This window comes from Schistocerca piceifrons, unplaced genomic scaffold (assembly GCF_021461385.2).
Source record: "Schistocerca piceifrons isolate TAMUIC-IGC-003096 unplaced genomic scaffold, iqSchPice1.1 HiC_scaffold_574, whole genome shotgun sequence".
Taxonomy (NCBI): Eukaryota; Metazoa; Arthropoda; class Insecta; order Orthoptera; family Acrididae; genus Schistocerca; species Schistocerca piceifrons.
Genome location: NW_025728815.1, coordinates 195,294 through 209,940, shown reverse-complemented (window position 1 = coordinate 209,940; position 14,647 = coordinate 195,294). Strand labels below are relative to the sequence as shown.

The 14,647-nt window shown below is 48.2% G+C and overlaps 6 non-coding genes across 6 annotated transcripts; all 6 read left to right on the top strand.

Annotated features, from left to right (window-relative positions):
- The first annotated feature begins 4,680 nt into the window (after positions 1 to 4,680).
- On the top strand, positions 4,681 to 4,752 carry Trnat-ugu. Its single transcript has one exon. It is a non-coding gene; the product is annotated as a tRNA-Thr (tRNA).
- A 246-nt stretch (positions 4,753 to 4,998) lies between these two features.
- Positions 4,999 to 5,070, top strand: Trnat-ugu. The gene has a single exon. It is a non-coding gene; the product is annotated as a tRNA-Thr (tRNA).
- Positions 5,071 to 10,924: 5,854 nt separating this feature from the next.
- Trnat-ugu lies at positions 10,925 to 10,996 on the top strand. Its single transcript has one exon. It is a non-coding gene; the product is annotated as a tRNA-Thr (tRNA).
- A 246-nt stretch (positions 10,997 to 11,242) lies between these two features.
- On the top strand, positions 11,243 to 11,314 carry Trnat-ugu. The gene has a single exon. It is a non-coding gene; the product is annotated as a tRNA-Thr (tRNA).
- Positions 11,315 to 11,560: 246 nt separating this feature from the next.
- Trnat-ugu lies at positions 11,561 to 11,632 on the top strand. The gene has a single exon. It is a non-coding gene; the product is annotated as a tRNA-Thr (tRNA).
- Positions 11,633 to 11,878: 246 nt separating this feature from the next.
- Positions 11,879 to 11,950, top strand: Trnat-ugu. The gene has a single exon. It is a non-coding gene; the product is annotated as a tRNA-Thr (tRNA).
- The last annotated feature ends 2,697 nt before the right edge of the window (positions 11,951 to 14,647 follow it).

The window sequence follows — 14,647 nt, the reverse complement described above, 5'->3', positions numbered from 1 at the left end:
CCATTCCGTTTTGTCGGATGAGTCCCCCGCGACCCCGGATCCCGCATGTGGACCGGCGCGGGTGGTGTCGGATACAGAACTTGACCCTCCTACGTCACCGGCGGCTGAAGTTTCCTTGCCCGTCAGCCGACGCAAGTTACGCGTTCAGCCGAACGTTAATGCTGTTCGCAAAAAACCGAAACGTAAGGGATCCGCGGAACGGGGTAGCAGTCCCCCTCCCTCGGATGCCTCCGTCACCCCTGCTATGGACTGTGACGCTGGTGCGTCGGTGTAGGTGATTTGTTTTCTCGCTTTTCTCTCTATGGTTCAAGCATACACCTTTCTTACCTTAAATGTTAACCGTATTGAGTCCGACGTTCGCATTGCCTCTTTGCGGCAGTTTATTTACGACGCCTGTGCGGACGTAGTGTTTTTGCAGGAAGTGTTGTTTTCTGATCTCTCTCTACCTGGATTTCAAACTGTTTTTAATGTCGCGCCGGAATATTCAACAGGAACTGCTCTTTTCTTTCGAGAGGGCATTCCTATTACTGACATTGAATTCCTTGACTCTGGCCGTGGGATTGGTTGTCGTCTTTTTGATCTCCGCCTCGTTGTTTTGTATGCCCCCTCTGGTTCGGGTCACACTGTGGCTCGATCGCGCTTTTATAAAGAAGAGCTTATTTATCTTTTGCGCCAGAGTCCTCGGAGTCTCCTGCTCGGAGGCGATTTTAATTGTGTTTTACGCCCTGCAGACCAGTCCCCCAATTTTAATTATTGCCGTGATTTACATGACTTAGTTCGTACGATGCATCTGCGTGATGTTTGGGAACACAAATATCCAACCCTGGTGAAATATACGTTTTTTACCGCGTCCTCATGCAGTAGACTCGACAGATTCTATTTATCTGATTTTTTATGTGATAAAATTCTTTCTGTCGATGTTATTCCTACTAGTTTTTCTGACCATTGTGCTTTTACTGCAACTGTAAATCTTAGTCGCCAACCTGCAAAACTTTATCGTTCCCAGTGGATGTTAAATGTTTCCCACCTTGCCGACAGTGCTATGGATGATGTTATAAGTGGCGTGTGGGAGCGATGTCTTCGCTCTGTCCCGCGATACCCCTCCTTGCTGGTTTGGTGGACTGCGTTTGCCAAGCCCAAGATTCGTCAGACTTTGATTTTCTACTGTGCTGCTAGGACGCGTGATTTTAAGAACACGTATGAATATTACTACTCTGTCCTGCGTGAACTATATGACGCGGCGGGTACCTCTCCACTGCGGATCCATGATGTTCGTCGTATTAAAGCCAAACTCTTGAGCCTTAAACGACGACAGATGGATGGTCTGCGAGTTAAGTCGAAACCTCACTCTCTTGTTGAAGGTGAACTGACATCCTTGTACCACCTGCTACGGCATCAGACTCGTCGTCGTCGCTCCTTCATCTCTTCTCTTACGGTGGATGATGGGCGACAGCTTAGTGCACAGGAGGAAATGGTTCGTGCTCTTCATCAGTATTACACTAGTCTCTATTCTGCCGATGATTCTGGTGAGTCTCTTTCGGATGATGTCTTTGGGGATCTAACTGCGACGATCGCGCCTGACGCGAACGGCGAATTTCTCCGGGAGTTCCAGGTAGATGATGTTTTCGATTTTATTGCTCGCTCTCCGTCCAGTAAATCGCCGGGTCCAGACGGCCTGCCTAAAGAATTTTATCTCCGTTTTTGGCCTCTTTTGGGTGGCATTTTTACGCAGATTTTAAATGAGATTGTCAGAGGGATGGATGTGCCTGCCGATTTTAAAGTAGGGAAAATTGTTTTAATTCCGAAGTCCTCTGGTCGTTTATCTGCTGCCAATCTTCGTCCGCTCACATTGCTGAATTTTGACTATAAGACAGCTGCTAGAGCGCTCAATAGCCGGCTGTCTTCTCTGCTTCGGGGTGTGATTGGTGCACATCAATGTTGTTTTCATGATAGATCTATTCTGACACCAGTAGCCGAATATCGGGATGTTGTCTCGGTTGCGGCGGTTACAAACGTACATTGTGCCTTTGCCTTCCTTGATTTTTATAAGGCTTTTGATCACGTCAGTCATGTGTTTTTAGATCGTGTTTTAGGTACAATAGGTTTTAACGCTTCATCACGGGGTGTTCTTGGCAATTTGTACAGGGGAATAACAGCTCGGGTGTCAGTCAATGGGCAGCTGACGCCGCCCATTGCTATCCGCCGCGGAGTGCCTCAGGGTAGTCCGCTCTCTATGTCTTTATTCGTTTTGTCCCTGGAACCGCTGCTTCGGACTATTGCTCTCAAGCTTCAGGGTATGTCCCTCTCTGGTGGGAAGCTCTCGGTTAAGGCATATGCGGATGATGTCGTTGTTCTCCTCCGTCAGCCGGCCGGAGTGGCCGAGCGGTTAAAGGCGCTACAGTCTGGAACCGCACGACCGCTACGGTCGCAGGTTCGAATCCTGCCTCGGGCATGGATGTGTGTGATGTCCTTAGGTTAGTTAGGTTTAAGTAGTTCTAAGTTCTAGGGGACTTATGACCACAGCAGTTGAGTCCCATAGTGCTCAGAGCCATTTGAACCATTTTTTCTCCTCCGTCAACGAGATGATATCCCGTTGTTGAAAGGGGCAGTTGATGCATACTGTCGTGTCTCTGGAGCGCGTCTCAATCAGGGTAAATGTAAGTTCCTTGATATTCGAGGATTTCGCGATGCTGACGTCCCTTGGGCCACTTTTGTCGATCGCCATACGTCCTTGGGGATTATCATTGATCGGTGTCCTCTAAAAATGGCGGCTCTCAATTGGAAATCTGTCACCGAGAAGATACAGGGGGCTCTGATGGTCCATGAGCAGCGCTCTGCTACCATTTTGCAAAAAGTCAGAATTTTAGACACCTACGTCCTATGTAAAGCTTATTATGTTGCTCAGCTGTTCCCACTTCCCATGATGGTGGCGAAAAGGTTGCGCCAATTGTCTAGCAGGTTTATATGGAAGGGCCATCTATTCAAGTTACGTTACGAGGTAATGACGAAACCGCGTCTCTCCGGAGGCTTGGGCCTCTCTGACATTACTCGCAAGGCGTCTGCTTTGTACGTCCGCCGAACGACTCTAATTGTTACGCAAGAAGTGACTTCAATTACATCCAGGCTTTTTACTGTTGTGCGTCCGGCGAGCCTTGCTCCACCTGTCGATGTCGGACGCCTAAATTTTAAGTTGAAACACATTCGGGAATTTTACATTGCGGTGAGTTACCTCGGTGACGTCTTCTTGCGGCGACCGGTGCCAACGACCAAGAGCTTGATTGCCCGTTGGGAGGGGCTGGCCAGTCCCAATCCAATAGAACTGGCGTCCCCATCCGTGTCCTGGAGGAACGTCTGGAAGAACGTTAGTCTGCCGATCCACTCTATGGCCGTGGCGTCCACGTGGTATAGGGTAATAAATAATTTGGTTCCCACCAACGTACGACTGCACCGTATTGGTCTTTCTGACACGGACACCTGTACTCGGTGTGGTCTCCTGGATACCCTTGAACATCGATTCACCTGCTGTGGGCACCTTGCTAATTGGCGTTGGCTCAGGAAACAACTTGCTTTTGTCACTAGGTCTGCTGAAGCCGCTTATACTATTGACATCATCGTCCGGCCCGATTCTTCCTTTTTTTCCGCGGACGAAGCTCCATACCGTCATGTGGTTGATTGGCCATTTCGTACATTTTGTCAACAGTTGTCATGAAGAGGATGGACACCTAGCGTTTCGGCAGTACATGCTTACTGCTTACTGGCAGCGCTTGCGATTGCCAGGCCTCCGAGATGATTTTGCCAATATGCTTAGCCTGACATTTGAAAGAGAGGGTGTTGGCTAAGGTCACCTGTGTGAGCCATTTTCTTTTATACTGTTTCTGAATTTGCCGCCTTTATGTATGTTTCTTCTCTACACCAGGACTGAAGTTTTCGTTTTTTAACCTTTATTTCAGTAAGCAGTCTACATTATATAGTCATTTTAGGATTTTAATTTCAGTACTGCACTTCTTTTGAAGTGGCTGTGTGGTGGATATTCTTTAATATTTTTTTCAATAGATATATTCGTTTCGAGTGGTAGAGTGTCTGCTTCAAAAAAAAAAAAAAAAAAAAAAAAAAAAAAAAAAAAAAAAAGGGGTATGATTCCTGCTTGGGGTGCAGGAGGTCCCGGGTTCAAATCCCGGACGAGCCCTAGCGTTTTGTGCAAACTGGTCGCACGTAGGTGGCTGAGTCAGCGCAAAAAGCTGCCGGTCAGTGTAAAGTGAATTTCATACTTGGTGTAAAGAAATGACCGTCTGGTCCGACGTATGAAGGTGATTGCCAAGCTTTAGGTACAGAACGTTGCAAATGCTAAAAAAAAAAAAAAAAAAAAAAAAAAAAAAGAGGCAGAGCACTGGTCTTGTAAACCAGGGGTCGTGAGTTCGATTCTCACAGGGGGCAGCACAATTTTAAATGGGCCAATGTAATGCTTTGAACCGAAAATTTCAAAATAGCGTGTCTTTTCGGGCCTGAGCCAAGATCACAGATGACGATAGACGAAAGACGGCAGCACCCGTCAGTCATCGCTGTGGACCTCAGTGGTAGCGAATTGTTGTGGCAGAGTAAATCTTTGTACGCATTTTCAGGACTCTGAAATGTATTTTTCTCGAGGGCTGTAGCGATCGCAAAGAGGTGTAAGCTGTAGCAGCCTCCTTAGCTCAGGGGCAGAGCACTGGTCTTGTAAACCAGGGGTCGTGAGTTCGATTCTCACAGGGGGCAGCACAATTTTAAATGGGCCAATGTAATGCTTTGAACCGAAAATTTCAAAATAGCGTGTCTTTTCGGGCCTGAGCCAAGATCACAGATGACGATAGACGAAAGACGGCAGCACCCGTCAGTCATCGCTGTGGACCTCAGTGGTAGCGAATTGTTGTGGCAGAGTAAATCTTTGTACGCATTTTCAGGACTCTGAAATGTATTTTTCTCTATGGCTGTAGCGATCGCAAAGAGGTGTAAGCTGTAGCAGCCTCCTTAGCTCAGGGGCAGAGCACTGGTCTTGTAAACCAGGGGTCGTGAGTTCGATTCTCACAGGGGGCAGCACAATTTTAAATGGGCCAATGTAATGCTTTGAACCGAAAATTTCAAAATAGCGTGTCTTTTCGGGCCTGAGCCAAGATCACAGATGACGATAGACGAAAGACGGCAGCACCCGTCAGTCATCGCTGTGGACCTCAGTGGTAGCGAATTGTTGTGGCAGAGTAAATCTTTGTACGCATTTTCAGGACTCTGAAATGTATTTTTCTCGAGGGCTGTAGCGATCGCAAAGAGGTGTAAGCTGTAGCAGCCTCCTTAGCTCAGGCAGTTCCGCTTTAGACGCCGTGCAGTGTGGACGTGCCTAGTCTTCCGCTCCGCCGTAGCGTTACGTATAGTGGACTATCGTTTTTGTTTACGTGTTGTGTTGCAACTTCTGTGAGTGTTTCTCCGTCGTTGTTTCGTACCTTGTGTTACTTTCTGTCCTTATTTCAGTGTTTTTTGTGTAGCGGTTTCGACCGCATATTTTGAAAATGTCGTCCCAGGTTATTCCTCGTCAGGCTACAGTTAGTTTTGCTTTTGACAAGTCCACCCGCCATGTGCAACCTAGTTCTCTTGAGATTCATGATTGGTTGGTAGATACCTTTGGTGTTCATTCGGATCAGGTGCACACTGCTTATTTTGATACCGAACTGTATGTTTTCTTTGTTAAGTTTATGGAGCCACTTCAGGTTGATAAAATTCTTTCTAAATATGGTCATCAAGTTCTCTTTCGACATCGGGATGATTCTGTAAGTACCGTGCTGCTTTCCAATGCTTCCATCACGTATACCAATGTTCGTGTTTACAACCTTCCACCGGAGGTGGATAATGTCTATCTTAAGGAGGGTCTACAGAAGTATGGTGATGTAAAGAGCATTCGCCTTGAACGCTGGTCAAGCCAACATCGCCTGCAATGTTACAGTGGTATTCGTTCAGTCGAAATGCACGTTAAGCAGAATATTCCATCCCACCTGCAGATCGGTGGATATCGTGTCCATGTAACATATAGTGGTCAGGTTGGCACCTGTTTTTTGTGCAATGAAAGTGGTCACGTGCGTACCGACTGTCCGCGGAGAGTTTTTGTTTTAAAAAATTCTCTCGAACAGCGTCGCAAGTTAACGGTCGCTGACCTCGTTGCAGGTGGTTCTGCTCTTGGTGTAGCACAGTCCAGTGGTAGTAGCGCCCCGCCACAGGTTTTGCGCACCCCTGATACAGAATTTCCTCCTTTGCGTGCTAAATCTGATGTTGTTCCGTCTGTCCCTCAGGTGGGTGTGCCACTTTTGAATAATAAGAGGCGTCGCCCACACGATGGAAATAGTACGGATGAGGATCTCCCTGAGATGCCCCAGTCCGAGCGACCGGCATCCTCCGAGCCACTGTGTACTGTAGCTGCTCCCTGCCCTCTTGAGGTAGCGGTTCCGGTGGCGGCTGCTGGCGCCCCTCCGGCCTCCGACGCAGCTTCTCTCGAGTCGGGTCGTCGGTCGGGCCTGTTGGCGCCGTCTTCCGAACCGACTTCGATGTCACAACAAGTGGAGCCGCGACAACTTCCTGCTTCGCTGCCCCATACCTCTGCCAGCGGAGCTGCTCCGCTTCTTTCCAACTCTGCGGCCTCGGACCTTCCTGCTCACGTTTCGCCTCCGTGCAGTCCATGTTTGCCGGAAGCTAGTGCAGGTGTTGACCATTCCGTTTTGTCGGATGTTTCCCCCGCGACCCCGGATCCCGCATGTGGACCGGCGCGGGTGGTGTGGATACAGAACTTAACCCTCCTACGTCACCGGCGGCTGAAGTTTCCTTGCCCGTCAGCCGACGCAAGTTACGCGTTCAGCCGAACGTTAATGCTGTTCGTAAAAAACCGAAACGTAAGGGATCCGCGGAACGGGGTAGCAGTCCCCCTCCCTCGGATGCCTCCGTCACCCCTGCTATGGACTGTGACGCTGGTGCGTCGGTGTAGGTGATTTGTTTTCTCGCTTTTCTCTCTATGGTTCAAGCATACACCTTTCTTACCTTAAATGGTAACCGTATTGAGTACGACGTTCGCATTGCCTCTTTGCGGCAGTTTATTTACGACGCCTGTGCGGACGTAGTGTTTTTGCAGGAAGTGTTGTTTTCTGATCTCTCTCTACCTGGATTTCAAACTGTTTTTAATGTCGCGCCGGAATATTCAACAGGAACTGCTCTTTTCTTTCGAGAGGGCATTCCTATTACTGACATTGAATTCCTTGACTCTGGCCGTGGGATTGGTTGTCGTCTTTTTGATCTCCGCCTCGTTGTTTTGTATGCCCCCTCTGGTTCGGGTCACACTGTGGCTCGATCGCGCTTTTATAAAGAAGAGCTTATTTATCTTTTGCGCCAGAGTCCTCGGAGTCTCCTGCTCGGAGGCGATTTTAATTGTGTTTTACGCCCTGCAGACCAGTCCCCCAATTTTAATTATTGCCGTGATTTACATGACTTAGTTCGTACGATGCATCTGCGTGATGTTTGGGAACACAAATATCCAACCCTGGTGAAATATACGTTTTTTACCGCGTCCTCATGCAGTAGACTCGACAGATTCTATTTATCTGATTTTTTATGTGATAAAATTCTTTCTGTCGATGTTATTCCTACTAGTTTTTCTGACCATTGTGCTTTTACTGCAACTGTAAATCTTAGTCGCCAACCTGCAAAACTTTATCGTTCCCAGTGGATGTTAAATGTTTCCCACCTTGCCGACAGTGCTATGGATGATGTTATAAGTGGCGTGTGGGAGCGATGTCTTCGCTCTGTCCCGCGATACCCTTCCTTGCTGGTTTGGTGGACTGCGTTTGCCAAGCCCAAGATTCGTCAGACTTTGATTTTCTACTGTGCTGCTAGGACGCGTGATTTTAAGAACACGTATGAATATTACTACTCTGTCCTGCGTGAACTATATGACGCGGCGGGTACCTCTCCACTGCGGATCCATGATGTTCGTCGTATTAAAGCCAAGCTCTTGAGCCTTAAACGACGACAGATGGATGGTCTGCGAGTTAAGTCGAAACCTCACTCTCTTGTTGAAGGTGAACTGACATCCTTGTACCACCTGCTACGGCATCAGACTCGTCGTCGTCGCTCCTTCATCTCTTCTCTTACGGTGGATGATGGGCGACAGCTTAGTGCACAGGAGGAAATGGTTCGTGCTCTTCATCAGTATTACACTAGTCTCTATTCTGCCGATGATTCTGGTGAGTCTCTTTCGGATGATGTCTTTGGGGATCTAACTGCGACGATCGCGCCTGACGCGAACGGCGAATTTCTCCGGGAGTTCCAGGTAGATGATGTTTTCGATTTTATTGCTCGCTCTCCGTCCAGTAAATCGCCGGGTCCAGACGGCCTGCCTAAAGAATTTTATCTCCGTTTTTGGCCTCTTTTGGGTGGCATTTTTACGCAGATTTTAAATGAGATTGTCAGAGGGATGGATGTGCCTGCCGATTTTAAAGTAGGGAAAATTGTTTTAATTCCGAAGTCCTCTGGTCGTTTATCTGCTGCCAATCTTCGTCCGCTCACATTGCTGAATTTTGACTATAAGACAGCTGCTAGAGCGCTCAATAGCCGGCTGTCTTCTCTGCTTCGGGGTGTGATTGGTGCACATCAATGTTGTTTTCATGATAGATCTATTCTGACACCAGTAGCCGAATATCGGGATGTTGTCTCGGTTGCGGCGGTTACAAACGTACATTGTGCCTTTGCCTTCCTTGATTTTTATAAGGCTTTTGATCACGTCAGTCATGTGTTTTTAGATCGTGTTTTAGGTACAATAGGTTTTAACGCTTCATCACGTGGTGTTCTTGGCAATTTGTACAGGGGAATAACAGCTCGGGTGTCAGTCAATGGGCAGCTGACGCCGCCCATTGCTATCCGCCGCGGAGTGCCTCAGGGTAGTCCGCTCTCTATGTCTTTATTCGTTTTGTCCCTGGAACCGCTGCTTCGGACTATTGCTCTCAAGCTTCAGGGTATGTCCCTCTCTGGTGGGAAGCTCTCGGTTAAGGCATATGCGGATGATGTCGTTGTTCTCCTCCGTCAACGAGATGATATCCCGTTGTTGAAAGGGGCAGTTGATGCATACTGTCGTGTCTCTGGAGCGCGTCTCAATCAGGGTAAATGTAAGTTCCTTGATATTCGAGGATTTCGCGATGCTGACGTCCCTTGGGCCACTTTTGTCGATCGCCATACGTCCTTGGGGATTATCATTGATCGGTGTCCTCTAAAAATGGCGGCTCTCAATTGGAAATCTGTCACCGAGAAGATACAGGGGGCTCTGATGGTCCATGAGCAGCGCTCTGCTACCATTTTGCAAAAAGTCAGAATTTTAGACACCTACGTCCTATGTAAAGCTTATTATGTTGCTCAGCTGTTCCCACTTCCCATGATGGTGGCGAAAAGGTTGCGCCAATTGTCTAGCAGGTTTATGTGGCAGGGCCACCTATTCAAGTTACGTTACGAGGTAATGACGAAACCGCGTCTCTCCGGAGGCTTGGGCCTCTCTGACATTACTCGCAAGGCGTCTGCTTTGTACGTCCGCCGAACGACTCTAATTGTTACGCAAGAAGTGACTTCAATTACATCCAGGCTTTTTACTGTTGTGCGTCCGGCGAGCCTTGCTCCACCTGTCGATGTCGGACGCCTCAATTTTAAGTTGAAACACATTCGGGAATTTTACATTGCGGTGAGTTACCTCGGTGACGTCTTCTTGCGGCGACCGGTGCCAACGACCAAGGGCTTGATTGCCCGCTGGGAGGGGCTGGCCGGTCCCAATCCAATAGAACTGGCGTCTCCATCTGTGTCCTGGAGGAACGTCTGGAAGAACGTTAGTCTGCCGATCCACTCTATGGCCGTGGCGTCCACGTGGTATAGGGTAATAAATAATTTGGTTCCCACCAATGTACGACTGCACCGTATTGGTCTTTCTGACACGGACACCTGTACTCGGTGTGGTCTCCTGGATACCCTTGAACATCGATTCACCTGCTGTGGGCACCTTGCTAATTGGCGTTGGCTCAGGAAACAACTTGCTTTTGTCACTAGGTCTGCTGAAGCCGCTTATACTATTGACATCATCGTCCGGCCCGATTCTTCCTTTTTTCCGCGGACGAAGCTCCATACCGTCATGTGGTTGATTGGCCATTTCGTACATTTTGTCAACAGTTGTCATGAAGAGGATGGACACCTAGCGTTTCGGCAGTACATGCTTACTGCTTACTGGCAGCGCTTGCGATTGCCAGGCCTCCGAGATGATTTTGCCAATATGCTTAGCCTGACATTTGAAAGAGAGGGTGTTGGCTAAGGTCACCTGTGTGAGCCATTTTCTTTTATACTGTTTCTGAATTTGCCGCCTTTATGTATGTTTCTTCTCTACACCAGGACTGAAGTTTTCGTATTTTAACCGTTATTTCAGTAAGCAGTCTACATTATATAGTCATGTTTTAGGATTTTAATTTCAGTACTGTACTTCTTTTGAAGTGGCTGTGTGGTGGATATTCTTTAATATTTTTTTTCAATAGATATATTCGTTCGAGTGGTAGAGTATAAAAAAAAAAAAAAAAAAAAAAAAAAAAAGGGGCAGAGCACTGGTCTTGTAAACCAGGGGTCGTGAGTTGGATTCTCACAGGGGGCAGCACAATTTTAAATGGGCCAATGTAATGCTTTGAACCGAAAATTTCAAAATAGCGTGTCTTTTCGGGCCTGAGCCAAGATCACAGATGACGATAGACGAAAGACGGCAGCACCCGTCAGTCATCGCTGTGGACCTCAGTGGTAGCGAATTGTTGTGGCAGAGTAAATCTTTGTACGCATTTTCAGGACTCTGAAATGTATTTTTCTCGAGGGCTGTAGCGATCGCTAAGAGGTGTAAGCTGTAGCAGCCTCCTTAGCTCAGGGGCAGAGCACTGGTCTTGTAAACCAGGGGTCGTGAGTTCGATTCTCACAGGGGGCAGCACAATTTTAAATGGGCCAATGTAATGCTTTGAACCGAAAATTTCAAAATAGCGTGTCTTTTCGGGCCTGAGCCAAGATCACAGATGACGATAGACGAAAGACGGCAGCACCCGTCAGTCATCGCTGTGGACCTCAGTGGTAGCGAATTGTTGTGGCAGAGTAAATCTTTGTACGCATTTTCAGGACTCTGAAATGTATTTTTCTCGAGGGCTGTAGCGATCGCAAAGAGGTGTAAGCTGTAGCAGCCTCCTTAGCTCAGGGGCAGAGCACTGGTCTTGTAAACCAGGGGTCGTGAGTTCGATTCTCACAGGGGGCAGCACAATTTTAAATGGGCCAATGTAATGCTTTGAACCGAAAATTTCAAAATAGCGTGTCTTTTCGGTCCTGAGCCAAGATCACAGATGACGATAGACGAAAGACGGCAGCACCCGTCAGTCATCGCTGTGGACCTCAGTGGTAGCGAATTGTTGTGGCAGAGTAAATCTTTGTACGCATTTTCAGGACTCTGAAATGTATTTTTCTCGAGCGCTGTAGCGATCGCAAAGAGGTGTAAGCTGTAGCAGCCTCCTTAGCTCAGGGGCAGAGCACTGGTCTTGTAAACCAGGGGTCGTGAGTTCGATTCTCACAGGGGGCAGCACAATTTTAAATGGGCCAATGTAATGCATTGAACCGAAAATTTCAAAATAGCGTGTCTTTTCGGGCCTGAGCCAAGATCACAGATGACGATAGACGAAAGACGGCAGCACCCGTCAGTCATCGCTGTGGACCTCAGTGGTAGCGAATTGTTGTGGCAGAGTAAATCTTTGTACGCATTTTCAGGACTCTGAAATGTATTTTTCTCGAGGGCTGTAGCGATCGCAAAGAGGTGTAAGCTGTAGCAGCCTCCTTAGCTCAGGGGCAGAGCACTGGTCTTGTAAACCAGGGGTCGTGAGTTCGATTCTCACAGGGGGCAGCACAATTTTAAATGGGCCAATGTAATGCTTTGAACCGAAAATTTCAAAATAGCGTGTCTTTTCGGGCCTGAGCCAAGATCACAGATGACGATAGACGAAAGACGGCAGCACCCGTCAGTCATCGCTGTGGACCTCAGTGGTAGCGAATTGTTGTGGCAGAGTAAATCTTTGTACGCATTTTCAGGACTCTGAAATGTATTTTTCTCGAGGGCTGTAGCGATCGCAAAGAGGTGTAAGCTGTAGCAGCCTCCTTAGCTCAGGGGCAGTTCCGCTTTAGACGCCGTGCAGTGTGGACGTGCCTAGTCTTCCGCTCCGCCGTAGCGTTACGTATAGTGGACTATCGTTTTTGTTTACGTGTTGTGTTGCAACTTCTGTGAGTGTTTCTCCGTCGTTGTTTCGTACCTTGTGTTACTTTCTGTCCTTATTTCAGTGTTTTTTGTGTAGCAGTTTCGACCGCATATTTTGAAAATGTCGTCCCAGGTTATTCCTCGTCAGGCTACAGTTAGTTTTGCTTTTGACAAGTCAACCCGCCATGTGCAACCTAGTTCTCTTGAGATTCATGATTGGTTGGTAGATACCTTTGGTGTTCATTCGGATCAGGTGCACACTGCTTATTTTGATACCGAACTGTACGTTTTCTTTGTTAAGTTTATGGACCCACTTCAGGTTCATAAAATTCTTTCTAGATATGGTCATCAAGTTCTCTTTCGGCATCGGGATGATTCTGTAAGTACCGTGCTGCTTTCCAATGCTTCCATCACGTATACCAATGTTCGTGTTTACAACCTTCCACCGGAGGTGGATAATGTCTATCTTAAGGAGGGTCTACAGAAGTATGGTGATGTAAAGAGCATTCGCCTTGAACGCTGGTCAAGCCAACATCGCCTGCAATGTTACAGTGGTATTCGTTCAGTCGAAATGCACGTTAAGCAGAATATTCCATCTCACCTGCAGATCGGTGGATATCGTGTCCATGTAACATATAGTGGTCAGGTGGGCACCTGTTTTTTGTGCAATGAAAGTGGTCACGTGCGTACCGACTGTCCGCGGAGAGTTTTTGTTTTAAAAAATTCTCTCGAACAGCGTCGCAAGTTAACGGTCGCTGACCTCGTTGCAGGTGGTTCTGCTCTTGGTGTAGCACAGTCCAGTGGTAGTAGCGCCCCTCCACAGGTTTTGCGCACCCCTGATACAGAATTTCCTCCTTTGCGTGCTAAATCTGATGTTGTTCCGTCTGTCCCTCAGGTGGGTGTGCCACTTTTGAATAATAAGAGGCGTCGCCCACACGATGGAAATAGTACGGATGAGGATCTCCCTGAGATGCCCCAGTCCGAGCGACCGGCATCCTCCGAGCCACTGTGTACTGTAGCTGCTCCCTGCCCTCCTGAGGTAGCGGTTCCGGTGGCGGCTGCTGGCGCCCCTCCGGCCTCCGACGCAGCTTCTCTCGAGTCGGGTCGTCGGTCGGGCCTGTTGGCGCCGTCTTCCGAACCGACTTCGATGTCACAACAAGTGGAGCCGCGACAACTTCCTGTTTCGCTGCCCCATACCTCTGCCAGCGGAGCTGCTCCGCTTCCTTCCAACTCTGCGGCCTCGGACCTTCCTGCTCACGTTTCGCCTCCGTGCAGTCCATGTTTGCCGGAAGCTAGTGCAGGTGTTGACCATTCCGTTTTGTCGAATGTTTCCCCCGCGACCCCGGATCCCGCATGTGGACCGGCGCGGGTGGTGTCGGATACAGAACTTGACCCTCCTACGTCACCGGCGGCTGAAGTTTCCTTGCCCGTCAGCCGACGCAAGTTACGCGTTCAGCCGAACGTTAATGCTGTTCGTAAAAAACCGAAACGTAAGGGATCCGCGGAACGGGGTGGCAGTCCCCCTCCCTCGGATGCCTCTGTCACCCCTGCTATGGACTGTGACGCTGGTGCGTCGGTGTAGGTGATTTGTTTTCTCGCTTTTCTCTCTATGGTTCAAGCATACACCTTTCTTACCTTAAATGTTAACCGTATTGAGTCCGACGTTCGCATTGCCTCTTTGCGGCAGTTTATTTACGACGCCTGTGCGGACGTAGTGTTTTTGCAGGAAGTGTTGTTTTCTGATCTCTCTCTACCTGGATTTCAAACTGTTTTTAATGTCGCGCCGGAATATTCAACAGGAACTGCTCTTTTCTTTCGAGAGGGCATTCCTATTACTGACATTGAATTCCTTGACTCTGGCCGTGGGATTGGTTGTCGTCTTTTTGATCTCCGCCTCGTTGTTTTGTATGCCCCCTCTGGTTCGGGTCACACTGTGGCTCGTTCGCGCTTTTATAAAGAAGAGCTTATTTATCTTTTGCGCCAGAGTCCTCGGAGTCTCCTGCTCGGAGGCGATTTTAATTGTGTTTTACGCCCTGCAGACCAGTCCCCCAATTTTAATTATTGCCGTGATTTACATGACTTAGTTCGTACGATGCATCTGCGTGATGTTTGGGAACACAAATATCCAACCCTGGTGAAATATACGTTTTTTACCGCGTCCTCATGCAGTAGACTCGACAGATTCTATTTATCTGATTTTTTATGTGATAAAATTCTTTCTGTCGATGTTATTCCTACTAGTTTTTCTGACCATTGTGCTTTTACTGCAACTGTAAATCTTAGTCGCCAACCTGCAAAACTTTATCGTTCCCAGTGGATGTTAAATGTTTCCCACCTTGCCGACAGTGC